At 44.3% G+C, this 13,930-nt stretch overlaps 1 protein-coding gene across 1 annotated transcript in view; it reads right to left on the bottom strand.

Moving 5' to 3' along the window:
- LOC130290603 (rho GTPase-activating protein 20-like) overlaps positions 1 to 6,480 on the bottom strand; it is a 231,051-nt gene extending 224,571 nt beyond the window's left edge. Inside the window, exon 1 of the mRNA XM_056538451.1 lies at positions 6,358 to 6,480. The gene's annotated coding sequence lies outside the window, so the exon portion shown is untranslated. The remainder of the gene's footprint in view (positions 1 to 6,357) is intronic.
- Between the last annotated feature and the right edge of the window lie 7,450 nt (positions 6,481 to 13,930).

Below are 13,930 nucleotides of genomic sequence, written 5' to 3'. Positions count from 1 at the left end.
TTCAAACTGGCTTTTTTTTTGTCTGGCCAGACAGGTTAGTGTTAGGTCCCGTACCACTTGAGAAACCTTGGCGTGGTGTGCGGGCTGAGGTATGTCCTTCATATAAGGATATACTGGCTAATGTCTCAATTTTACATCAGTTTTGAGGGTTAGCTAATGTCATTGTTTACATTTACCACAGGAGTGAAACCAGATTGTGGTCCACAAGTGCAGGTCATCCACTCCAATATAGGTGCACAACTGCACTTGGGGTCGAGCGCCTCTTATCTTAGACCACACTAATGTAATTATTTAACATTTCTGAGCAGCAATATTCAACCTGATCTTTACAACACCTTACAGAAAAACAAAAAATTGCAAATCTCATTGAGTCCATCCAGGCTCAGCAAGTTTAAGGTTTCTATCCACTTCTCGTTGTAGCAATCTTTTTATATTTTCCTCTGAATCCCCTTCTATCCCTTCAACAACCAACCAGCTTAATTCACTAGCTTGATGGCCAAACTCAAAAAAAAAAATGTTTCGCTACCCCTGCTACTCCAAATTTATTGCCTGTTTCTATCGGATTTTGAACTCCAGTGCTTTTCCTACTCCGGATTGCGCAGCAATGTTCAGTGTTAGCAATCAAAAGAAAATATATATATATATATATATATATATATATATATATATATATATATATATATATATATATATATATATGTTAATAAATGTAAATAAGCCCCTTCCTGAATTAAAGTTTGAATCTCCCCCTTTTTTCCATTTTTCAAATAAAATAAAAAAATAAAAAAGTGATGAAAAAAAAATGCAATTCTGGGGTTTGGTATTTTTTTAATGTTTATGCCGTTCACCGTATGGGATACATGTTATTTTTAGTAGATCAGACAATTACGTACACGGCGATACTAAATATGTTCATCTTTATTATGTTTACATATTTTTTTATATGGAATTTGGGAAAAGGGGTGTGTGTGTGTGCGTTGAGCTTTTAAAGGGGTACTCCGGTGAAAACCTTTTTTCTTTTAAATCAACTGGTGCCAGAAAGTTAAGCATATTTGTAAATTACTTCTATTAAAAAAATCTTCATCCTTCCAGTACTTATTAGCTGCTGAATGCTACAGAGGAAATTCCTTTCTTTTTGGAACACTGATGACATCACGAGCACAGTGCTCTCTGCTGACATCTCTGTCCATTTTAGCAACCGTGCATAGCAGATGTATGCTAAGGGTGGCGTAGTGGTTAGCACTGCAGCCTTGCAGTGCTGGGGCCTTGGGTTCAAATCCCACTAAGGACAACAATAAATTAAGAGTTAGTATAATGACATCAGCAAAGAGCACTGTGCTTGTGATGTCATCAGAGAGAATTCCAAAAAGAAAATCACTTCCTCTGTAGTATTCAGCAGCTAATAAGTACAGGAAGGATTAAGATTTTTTAATAGAAGTAATTTACAAATCTGTTTAACTTTCTGGCACCAGTTGATTTAAAAGAAAAAAGGTTTTCACCGAAGTACCCCTTTAAGGACGCAGGAGGGCAGGTACGCCCTCCTTCCCTGGTACTTAAAAGGGGTATTCTGGGCAAAAAACATTTTATCCCCTATCCAAAGGATAGGGAATAAGAAGTCTGATCGCGGGGGGGCCCGCCGCTGGGACCCCTTGCAATCTCCCTGAAGCACCGTCTGCCGTTTTAGAAACCTCCGGGTTTCTGAGACTGGGGACGTGATGTCACGTCACGCCCCCTCCATACATGTCTATGGGAGGGTGCATGACGGCCAACACCCCCCCCTCCCATAGACATGAATGGAGGGGGCGTGGTGTGACGTAAAGGATAAAATGTTTTTGTCCGGAATACCCCTTTAAGAACGCAGAGTGTACCTGTATGCCCCGACACCTTAGAAGGCTTTAAGGAGTAAGTGTCGGCTACCATCAGTAGCCAGACAATCACTGCTTATGGCAGGCAGCGGTGATCCTGCCACTGCCCATCATTTAACCCTTTAGAAACCATTATTGCTGATCATAGTGCCTAAAGTGAAAGTAAAAATCTGCGGTGGCTCAGGGTGCTTACTGAACCCCCACGACATGAAGACAGAGCACCAGTGTGTGTTAGTTCTATATGCAGAGTTAGCAGTGGGTGATAGTATTGCATTTAAAGTGTATAGTAGTATTATATTCTGAGGCCATAGAGTGTATGGCCGTATTATATTGAGAGGGTGCAGTGTGTGGCTGTATTACATTCAGACTTGTGTGCTGTGTGGCCTGAAACACCCTTTGAAAAAGAGCAAAAAATTTAATAAAAAAACAAGAAAGTGCTGATCAGTAATAAATCACTGATCAGCAAGCAGGGCAGTCGGCAAATGGGGTACAATCCAGCCACACAGTAAAGAACAGTCGTTGGTGGCACAGACTGCAAACGCCCCCCCCCCCCCAAAAAAAAAAAAAATTATAATAATAAATAAATAAAAAAGGCACAGACCAGTGGTCTCAGATGTTGCAAAACTACATCTACAGCCAGAATATTGCACATTGCACCACAAACTGGGTCTGCACCAGATTTTTTTGTTGCATTGCGCCAAAATAAACCTATGCACCCAAATAAGGGGTGTGGTTTTACAACATGACTGATTTACTATTTGATTCACAGAAAATCCTGTGAATAAATGGCTGGAAATTTCCACCAAGAAAAAGCTGGTCATCTTCTCCCTTGTCAGCACTGAAAAGCCGACAGAGCCCACCGCTGAGGAAGTCCGTCAGGTTTCTTATCTTTCTTTCTTTCTGTATGGAGGGGATCTCTAAGTAGTTGTGGCTATGAGGTGAATTCATCCCTTTCCTGGCAGCACTTTTCTTGTCAGTAAGGTTTGATTCACCAAGTTTAACCCTTAGCTTGACAGGATCCTGAGTTATATCCTGTAATACTCCAGAGCTGTACTCACTATTCTGCTGGTTGGGTCACTGTGTACATACATACATTACTTATCCTGTACTGATCCTGAGTTATATCTTGTATTATACTCCAGAGCTGTACTCACTATTCTGCTGGTGGAGTCACTGTGTACATACATTACATTACTAAGGCTGGGTTCACACCTCGTTTTGTACTTACGGCTCCCGTATACGGCTGGGAGGAGGGGTGAGCGGGGCTTAATTGTGGCGCCAGCACTCAGCCGTATAGGGGAACCGTATTTAATGCATGTCTATGAGCCGACCGGAGGCTGCGGTTCACTCCGGTCGGCTCATAGACATGCATTAAATACGGTTCCCCTATACGGCTGAGTGCGGGCGCTGCTAATAAGCCACGCCCACCCCTCCTCCCAGCCGTATATGGGAGCCGTAAGTACAACACGATGTGTGAACCCAGCCTTATCCTGTACTGATCCTGAGTTATATCCTGTATTATACTCCAGAGCTGTACTCACTATTCTGCTGGTGAGGTCACTGTGTACATACATTACTTATCCTGTAGTGATCCCGAGTTATATCCTGTATTATACTCCAGAGCTGTACTCACTATTCTGCTATAGGTGTCACTGTGTACATACGCTTAACTTCGCCATGCCATTTCAGTGTGCTCCGCTGACCGTAGCCTGCCAGAGCTGCCACTGACACAAGGAGAGTGAGAGAGCCTGCAGCAAGAACAGATTTGGAGGTTGCTCCTGCCTCTACTATTAGGTAGAAGTGTAACTGTTGTAGACCCCTCTGTCCATCCCTGACCCCTCTGTTCTGCTGATGGAATCTATGTGTACAGCCAATCACTGCACAGTTCACATTCAGCTACGGGGACACAGTCATCTACATATATAGTGATTCCGGGGTCTGTATTATGGTGGGGTCTAATTCTGGGGTCTGTATTATGGTAGGGTCTGATTCTGGGGTCTGTATAAGGGGGACTAAGCAAATAACGTAGGGGGGGGTTGAGCAAGTAAAGGGAGATGAGCAAGTAAGGTAAGGGGGGGTTGAGCAAGTAAGGGGGATGAGCAAGTAAGGTAAGGGGGGGCTGAGCAAGTAAGGTAAGGGGGGGCTGAGCAAGTAAGGTAAGGGGGGGCTGAGCAAGTAAGGTAAGGGGGGCGGAGCAAGTAAGGTAAGGGGGGCGGAGCAAGTAAGGTAAGGGGGGCGGAGCAAGTAAGGTAAGGGGGGCGGAGCAAGTAAGGGGGATGAGCAAGTAAGGTAAGGGGGGGGGCTGAACAAATAAGGGGGCTGAGCTGTAAGAGGAGGCTTAGCTAATAGGGGGCTGGGCAAGGTAGGGGGAACAGAGCAAGCAAGGGGGGGTGAGCAAGCAAGGGGGGGCTGAGCAAGCAAGGGGGGGCAGAGCGGGGGGCAGAGCAATGAGCAGAGCAAGCAGAGCAGTGAGCAGAGCAAGCAAAGCAGAGCAAGTAGAGCAGAGCAAAGCAAGTAGAGCAGTGAGCAGAGCAAGTAGAGCAGAGCAAGTAGAGCAGTGAGCAGAGCAAGTAAGGGGGGGCTGAGAGCAGAGCAAGTAAGGGGGACCTTGGCAAGAAAGGGGGAGCAGAGCATGCAGACAGTGCGGCTAGACCTTACCTACCTGAGATTGCAATTTGCAGAGGGAGCCAGTGGAGCGAACAATACGGCTACACATCATCTACCTGAGAAAGCAGTTTGCAGAGGGAATGAGTGGAGCGAGCAGAGCGGCTACTTTACCTACCTGAGAGTGCAGTTTGCAGAGGGAGTCTGCAAAAATCTGATTTTTTTTTTTTAATTAAACATGTTCTGCACAGTGTGTGTGTGATATATGGTAGAGATAGATAGATAGATAGATAGAGACACACACACACATACATATACACACACACACACACACACACACGTGTTTTAAAATTGCCGCCCCACTTTTGTCACTGGCCCCCCATGTGCCCCCCCCTAAATATGAATGCTGGAGACGCCACTGCTGCAAGGGGGAAACAGTTCACACTAGTAAAAAATAAAACCAACACTGAGTAAATGAGGGCCATAGTGTTTTAACCCGTGTTTTATGATTGTCTCGCAATTCTTTTGTGATCTTTGTCCCGGCTATTCTTTTTTAGCAGCATACAAAATGAGTTGTCTTGAGCCTTTCCCAGGTTGCAGTGGGGCCAAAGACATTACATCACTAGTCAGCTATTGAAAGGAAGCTTGTCTGTGCTTCAATGAGTGGAGCGACTGTGCCGTGGGAGGGAGATCATTCTCCACAGGACAGCAGGGAAATGTAGTTTCAAGCACAGCATGCATGGAAAGGAGCATAAATGTCCTGCAATGGGTGGGCCACCTCCCACCTAGAAACAAGAGATCTTGGGGATTGTAGTTGAAGGGAGGGCACAAACAGTAAATAGCCAGATCACACAAATAAGTCAGCAGTGGGATGGGGACACAGGGCATGGCCAATTACCACCAACACAAGCACAGATCCTTGGTAAGCACGTCCATTACTGGCTGACAGGTAATTAGTAAAGTCATTTTATGTTGGATAACCCCTTTAGTGAATGATGAAGTATACAGAAGTAATTATTTTTCACACCTTTTCCAGGTGCTTTAATGGATTCATACAGCAATACACATTGAAATTATTTTTATAGTCCCAGGGGTAGGCAAAAACTTAGAATACAAAAGGTTATAAAAAAAAAAAAAGTGTACATTCACAAAGTACTAATATCATGGTAAATCAAAATTACATGTGCATAAATCACATATTTAAAAAGTGAACCTTAGTTTGAGTATACAGATAAACAGATACTCAATAAACAGAAAAAAGTTTGCTCAAAAAATATGCTAGAATATTAAGGGCCATGCTGCAGACATAAATATAATCTTGAAACACTAAAACACTAGCAGGCTCAGCGATATAGATAGATATTCTAGATAGTAAACAGGGGTGCTACCATGTAATAGTCAAAGCAAAAACAGGGGAGGAGAAGTACACCATGTAGCGCACACCCAATGTACAAAAAAAAAAAAAAATAATAATAATAATAATCTTTATTAGAAAATGCATAAGTCACTTTAGACAACAAGAAACCCCCATAAAAACATTTAAAAGAGGCATAAACAAGCCCTCCCACAACAGGGGGGAGCCCGTAGGGCCCCTCCCAGGACACCTGTATAAATATATAAGTTCTAACACCACCTCTAAATATACATCCAAATAACAAGATAGTTCAATATCTATACAATCCGCATATGTTACCACAGACTCCCTGCCAAATACAAGATACAACCTGATTAAAGGGAAATCCCCAAGTATAGCAGACAGGAGGCTGGGAAATGCAAGAATCAATGATCCCTATACAGGCGTCCCCCAGAACACCACGCATTCCGTCACCTACTGGTGACTTTCTCAGGGGGTGTTATCCAGTTAGCCTAATTAGTTGATGGACGGTACCTGTTATCTCTCACACCACATGCACACTCCCCTCCATAATGGCAACGATCACCCGCTTGTGTTTCCGGGATATCTGCATCACTTCCTGTCTCTTGTGTTTCTGGGTTATCTGCATCACTTCCTGTCTCTTGTGTTTCCAGGTTATCCGCATCACTTCCTGTCTCTTGTGTTTCCAGGTTATCTGCATCACTTCCTGTCTCTTGTGTTTCCAGGTTATCTGCATCACTACCTGTCTCTTGTGTTTCCAGGTTATCCGCATCACTTCCTGTCTCTAAGTGCTCTTAGCATGCGCAGTATAGGCACATACTGATTGTCCAACATTGCATCAAATCCTAGGTGTCATAACCCTTGGCAACCATACTAGATATATCAAAGTAGTATGCATACAAATACATAGTAAAGGAGAACACATTTAATTCCCATATGTTGTAACCCCTAGAAACATGTAGTTATACATCACAAAATGTTTCTATAAGAAGTATTTTTAATCCATCAAATCCTAGGTGTCGTAACCCTTAGCAACCATACTAGATATATCAAAGTAGTATGCATACAAAAACATAGTAAAGGAGAACACATTTAATTCCTATATGTTGTAACCCCTAGAAACATGTAGTTATACGTCACAAAATGTTTCTATAAGAAGTATTTTTAACCCCTCATATCCTAGGTGTCGTAACCCTTAGCAACCATACTAGATATATCAAGGTAATATGCATACAGATACATAGTAAAAGAGCACACTTAATTCCTATATGCCATAACCCCTAACAACGTGTATCACACGCTGTTTCTATAACAAGTATTTTTAACCCTTCAAACCCTATGTGTCGTAACCCTTAGCAACCATACCAGATATATCAAAGTAATATGCATGTAAATGAGGAGAGCACACTAAATTAACCCCTAGCAACATGTAGTTATACATCACACACTATTTCTATAACAAGTATTTTCTACCCATCAAATCCTAAGTGTCGTAACCCTTAGCAACCATATTAGATATCTCAAAGAATATATATACAAATACTTAGTAAAGGAAAGCACACTTAATTCATATATGTCGTAACCCCTAACAACGTGTAGGTATACATCACAAAATGTTTCTATCACAAGTATTTTTTACCCATCAAATCCTAGGTGTCGTAACCCTTAGCAACCATACTTGATGTATCAAAGTAATATGCATACAGATACATAATAAAAGAGGGCACACTTAATTCCTATATGCCGTGAACCCTAGCAACGTGTAGTTATATATCACAAACAGTTTTTATAACAAATATTTTAACCCTTCAAATCCTAGGTGTCTTAACCCTTAGCAACCATACTAAATATATCAAAGTAATATGCATACAAATACATAGTAAAAGAGAGCACACTCAATTCCTATATGTCGTAACCCCTAACAACATGTAGTTATACATCACAAACTGTTTATATAATAAGTATTTTTGACCCATCAAATATAATCTGAAGAAGTCATTTCAAGAAAATAAAGTTTTACACAAAGAGAAAAACTTAGTTGTGCTGTTTAATTGATAAAAATCCTAGAATGGGCAGCTCATATAGTACAGAAGCTGACTTGGGGTAAAAAAAAAAGTACATGGTGGATCATGAATGTTCAATTTCCCTTACGTCCTAACCAGTAGCACAGATGGGGTATTCCACCCCCCGCGAACTGGTAGGACAGATGGAAGTTTTATTGAACCTAATTAAACAATCAGTAAGACACACCCACAACCCCCTGTATAAGTAAGAGGGTCATCCTCTGCCTCATTGTGTTTTTTTCTGTCCTCCCGGACAGTGGGACAGATGGTGACCCCCTTACTCCTGTAGGAGGGGGGGGGGGGGGTTTCTTACTTGCAGGTTTGGGCATGGTTGCGCCCATCTGCTTCTATTCCTCGGAGCCGCGACTCCAATCGCGGCCCCGGCCAGAAGTGCGTCAGCGGCGTCTGACGTCACTTCCTGTTTCTCTCTTCGCTCCCGGCTCGGTTTTTTGCGCCGTTTTTGCCAATAATGCGGCGAAACCGAGCGAGGAGCCTCTTCTATAACCCTCTAACTAATAGGGTTCCTTTTCCTCCTGTTTTTTGTAAGACAGGATTTCTTTTTTCTGCAACTCCGCCTTGTGGGCGGAGTCTTCTTTTGGCGCCAGCCAGGAGGATATTTAAACTCCCCCTAGGCTGCCATTCAGCCTCCTAGAGCGCAGAGCTGTTGGTACTTCCACAGTCCTGTCTTTTTGAGTCTAGTAGTGCATCCTTGCGGATACTACTGTTTCCCTATCTCTCTATCTTACCTGGTCTCTTGCTGAGAACTTTGGGTATTTTAATTATATTTTAGCTAGCCGCAATTTTTTCTTGCCGCTACATTATCTAATCACTCCTCTCATATTTACCTAGATATGTCGACCGAGGGCTCAGGAGATCGTGAAGGCTTGGCAAAAAGATCCGCCAAGCGCAAGCACCTCTCTTGCCATGACTGCAATACTCCCCTGGAGGATAATTATGAATTTTCCAGGTGCCCTCCTTGTAGGGCTAGGTCTCTACCTTCCCATCAGACTGAACCTACAGTCCAAGATATGTATGTGTGGGTCTCCTCTAACATGTCGGCTATGCAAGCCTCTATTGAGGAGCTGAAACACGTTGTCTCTCAGAAACGCGCCAGACCTTCTTCACCTCCCAGAATGGAGATGTCTGTGGATCAGGAGAGAGAAGATTCCAAGTCCTCCTCTTCGGATGAGGAGGTCACTGCATCTTATTTTTTTTCCGCTGGAAAAGACCCAGCGTCTTCTGAGATCCATCCGGTCGGGGGACCAGGATGTTGATCCCGGGGAAGCCTCTACCTCCGCCTCTAAGGGACCTAGGGTCTTTAAAGCGGATGATACCCTTCTGTCTGTGCTTAGAACGGAATGGAAAAAAACAGAAAAGGGTCCGGTCTTAACTAAAAGATTTAAGACCATGTTTCCTATACAGGAATCTCAGCTTTCTTCCTGGGGCCCTGTCCCTAAGGTTGACATGGCAGTTGCCAAACTGTCCAAGAGGACAGTGGTCCCTGCTGAGGATGGGTCTTCCTTGCAGGATCCAATGGATCGAAAGGCTGACTGTGCCATGAGGCGCTCCTACTCCACTGCTTCTGCGTCTGCATCAGTGGCGATAGCTTGCTCTGAGGTAGCAAACTTTTTGAAGACCCGTCTTTCTAACATCCAGTCGGATTTGGACCAGGGGGTTCCTAGAGATGAAATTCTTTCATCCTTCAAGACGTCCAATCTGGCCGTTGATTTTTTGTGCGATGCTTCCACCCAGCATCTTAAATTGGCCTCCAAGTCTATGGCCCTGGCTTCCGCTGGACGACGTCCTCTATGGTTAAAACCTTGGAAGGTTGACAACTCTTCCAACAACACCTTATGTGCTATGCCTTACGAACCCGGCATTCTTTTCGGAGCTGAGCTGGACCGCATTATGGAGGGACTTTCTGACAAGAAAGGCAAGTCCCTTCCTTATTCCTCCTTTCGTGGTCGAGGCCGGCGTTCTGGGGGCGGATCAGACCCCCAGCCTAAGCCTCAGAGAGAACGGGGTAATCAACGCCGGGGCGGAAAACGCTCCCGTGGCTCCAAAGACAACAGAAAGCTCTGACTACGGGCTTCTACGAAGCTCTGGGTTCCTTGCCGAGGTGACCTTTCCAGTTTCCCATCCTGCCCCCCAGATTCCAGTTGGTGGTCGTCTTCACCACTTTTTAAGCGCCTGGTCCCTCCACATTCAGGATCCTTGGGTCCTGAGATTAATCTCGGATGGTTATTCGATAGACCTCGAATCAATTCCCCCATCCAATTATGTGGAGACAAGAGTTTTTTCACCAATCAAACAGGGGGCGCTAGAAACCTACATTCTGGAATACATCCAGAAGAATGCCTCAGAGGAAGTTCCTCTTTCAGAGCGGGGGTCAGGAATTTATTCTCCAGTCTTCCTAGTTCCCAAGGTAACAGGAGACTGGCGGATGATTATAGATCTGAGATATCTCAATCAGTATGTGAAGCACAAACGCTTTCGTATGGAAACTATTCAATCTGTGGTCAACCTCATCTCGCCAGGGGATTACCTGGCTACTCTGGATCTAAAGGATGCTTACCTTCATATTCCTATTCATCCGGTATCCAGAAAGTATCTAAGGATCGCAGTTCAGGTAGGGGGAGTTCTAAAACACCTCCAGTTTGTAGCCCTCCCGTTTGGAATTTCTTCGGCCCCACACACATTTACCAAAGTGGTGGTAGCGGTAGTCGCTGCTCTAAGGCTCCAGGGGCTCAGCATCATTCCCTACCTAGACGATTGGCTCCTCAGAGCTCCTTCTTCTGCGATCCTGTCCCAACATCTGCAACTAGCAGTATCCTTCCTTCACCTGTTAGGGTGGATAGTCAATTGGGCCAAATCCAATTTCCTCCCAACTACCTCAGTGAGGTTTCTCGGCTTCATAGTCGACTCAATCTTCATGACACTCTACCTCTCTCCCGAGAGGAAATCTCGGGTGCAGGAATCGGCCCTTTTTCTCTCTGTACCCCGGAGAGTTTCCATTCGCACTCTCATGCGGATGTTGGGACTTATGTCCGCTACCGTGGATGCGGTTCCTTGGGCTCTTTGGCATCTACGCCCTCTTCAATCAGAGGTGCTCGCCACTTGGAATCTCAGGCCCTCGGGCCTAAACAAGTGCCACTCCCTGTCTTATCGAGTCAGGTCCTCTCTCAGATGGTGGTCTCACCTCGAGGACGGCAAGTCAATGATCCAACCCCCTTGGATCATACTTACTACCGACGCGTCCCTTGTAGGTTGGGGAGCGCATCTCTTGGATCTGTTAGTGCGGGGATCTTGGTCTCCTCAGGAGAGAGGGTTAACCTCCAATCTCCTCGAGATTCGAGCCATCAGATTAGCACTCCTCCACTTTGCTTCTCTTCTTCAAGGGAAAGCAGTAAAGATCCAATCCGACAGCATGACGGCTGTATTGTACATCAACAAGCAGGGAGGCACTCGATCACAAAGCCTCCTCAGAGAGGTGGGTCTGATCTTGGATTGGGCAGAGAGGAACCTAACCCACCTGTCGGCAGTTCACATTCGGGGATCTCTCAATGTGATCGCCGACCGCCTGAGCAGAGGACTTTCAACTGGAGAATGGTCTCTCCATCCAGAGATGTTCAAACAAATAATACTCAGGTGAGGTATGCCAGAAATAGATCTTATGGCAACAAGGTTCAACACCAAAGTGGTGAGATTTTGTTCCCTGTACAGGGAAGACAACCCAGTAGCAATCGATGCTCTCTCAATCCCATGGAGATTCAGGCTGGCCTACATCTTCCCTCCAATTTCCTTGATCCCAAGGGTATTGATGAAAATCAGGCAGGACCAAGCCTCTGTCATAGCCATAATTCCATTTTGGCCCAAGAGAGCTTGGTTTACCCAACTCTTGCAAATGAGTCGGGGACAATTCTGGAGGCTTCCCCCAGAGCAAGCACTCGTGTCGGGGGACACTCACAGCTGCTCAAATCTTCAAATGTTCAACCTGACAGCCTGGAGGTTGACCAGTCCCTTCCACATCTAGAAGGGCTTTCTAGTGCGGTCTTGAATACCCTCTCGCATTCCAGAGCGGAGTCCACTAACAGAGCCTATAAAAGAATTTGGACAACTTTTCAGTCTTGGTGCTCCAAGAAACAACTACCTGGACAGAATCCATCTGTTGCCACAATCCGCAACTTTCTCCAGGAGGGATTAGACAAGAATCTATCTCCTTCCACACTCAGAGATCAGGTATCAGCCATCTCTGCCTTTCTCAATAAACCATTGTCTCAAAACCCACTAGTCAAAATATTCTTGAGGGGATCCTCAAGGTTAAAACCTACAATTATACAACCTGTCCCAGCATGGGACTTATCGATGGTGCTCAAGGGGTTAGCATCTCCCCCCTTTGAGCCCTTGGAGGAGGTGGACATGAAGTTTGTTACCATTAAAATAACTTTTTTACTGGCAATCACTTCAGCCAAAAGGATTGGGGAACTTCAAGCGCTCTCGGCACTTGAACCATATGCAAAATTTTTGCCGGATCGAGTGTTACTCAGATTCATGCCATCCTTTATACCTAAGGTTCCATCATTCCAAAATATAAATCAAGTTATATCCCTGCCAGTATTTTCTCCTCCTCCATCCTCCAATGAAGATAGTTCTCTTCATTGCCTAGATATATCGAGATGTCTCCAGATCTATATAAGAAGATCTTTGGAGTTTCGGAAGGATGAAAATCTGCTAATTCTCTTTTCAGGACCCAAGAGAGGTCTTAAAGCTTCAAAGCCCTCCATCAGTAGATGGGTAAAAGATGCCATTCGTATTACCATGGTATCCCAAGGTAAGGAGCCTCCTGAGTTTGTAAAAGCTCATTCCACCAGGTCTGTATCTACCTCCTTTGCGGAAAGGAGTCTTGTTCCCTTGGAACATATATGCAAAGCTGCTTCCTGGAGTTCACTCTCCACATTTATCACCCACTACAGACTTGACAGTAGATTGGCCGATTTCTCCTCATTTGGACGGACAGTATTATCTGCCGTCAGGCATGAGAGCCCTCCCTCATAGGGTTTCTGCTTGCCATTTCCCCATCTGTGCTACTGGTTAGGACGTAAGGGAATCGTTAATTTCTAACGATAATTTGTTTTCCCTTAGTCCTAACAGTAGCACAACTTTCCCTCCCTAGTTAAGTTATTTTCTTCTATTATTTACCTTTAGTTCTTCTTGTTACTACACAATGAGGCAGAGGATGACCCTCTTACTTATACAGGGGGTTGTGGGTGTGTCTTACTGATTGTTTAATTAGGTTCAATAAAACTTCCATCTGTCCTACCAGTTCGCGGGGGGTGGAATACCCCATCTGTGCTACTGTTAGGACTAAGGGAAAACAAATTATCGTTAGAAATTAACGATTATACCACTAGAGGTCCTCATAGTACAATTACTCTACTTAGTTAATGACCTTGTGTGCAGTGATTGGCTTTATTTATCTCCTCAGCTACACAGAGAGATGAGGATAATTGCATACAGGGAAGTAAAGAGGAGGGATCATGAGAAGATAAACGTATGGGAGACTTCTAGGTATCAATTGGAGCTATTACTTGGTCACTTCTTAAAGGGGTTATCCAGGAAAAAAATTGTTTTTTTTTTTATATATCAACTGGCTCCAGAAATTACTTATGAGCTGCTGAAGTTGAGTTGTTCTTTTCTGTCTAAGTGTTCTCTGATGACATGTGTCTCGGGAGCTGCCCAGAGTAGAAGCAAATTCCCATAGCAACCTATTCTGCTCTGTGCAGTTCCTGAGACAAGCAGAGATGTCAGCAGAGAGCACTGTTTCCAAACAACTCAACTTCAGCAGCTGAAAATTATTGGAAGGATTAAGATTTTTTTATAGAAGTAATTTACAAATCTGTACAAAAAAGAAAGTTGCAACAGCACTCTAGGTCAAAAAAAAGGAGGCTCTTTTTGATCAAAATGTGTCCCCCCATCCACCACGCGGAGGTGGCCTCATATCGGATGGGACCCTAACATGATAA

Source organism: Hyla sarda, chromosome 9, assembly GCF_029499605.1.
Source record: "Hyla sarda isolate aHylSar1 chromosome 9, aHylSar1.hap1, whole genome shotgun sequence".
In the NCBI taxonomy this organism is placed as follows: domain Eukaryota; kingdom Metazoa; phylum Chordata; class Amphibia; order Anura; family Hylidae; genus Hyla; species Hyla sarda.
The sequence above is the reverse complement of the archived record's forward strand: the minus strand, read 5'-3'. Positions and strand labels throughout refer to the sequence as shown.